Genomic DNA, 220 nt, shown 5'->3' on the forward strand with positions numbered 1-220 from the left:
ACTTCAGCTCAGGTCATGCTCTCACAGTTTGTGGATTCGAGCCCATGTCAGGCTCTCTGCTGTCAGCACAGAGCCTGTTTCGGACCCTCTGTCTCCCTCTCTCTCTGCCCCTCCCCAACTTGTTCTCTCTCTCTCTCTCTCTCTCTCTCTCTCTCTCTCTTTCAAAAATAAACATTTAAAAAATGACAAGAGATAAATACTGGTAAAAATGTGTGGAAAA

Source organism: Panthera uncia (genome assembly GCF_023721935.1).
Source record: "Panthera uncia isolate 11264 chromosome C1 unlocalized genomic scaffold, Puncia_PCG_1.0 HiC_scaffold_4, whole genome shotgun sequence".
NCBI lineage: Eukaryota > Metazoa > Chordata > Mammalia > Carnivora > Felidae > Panthera > Panthera uncia.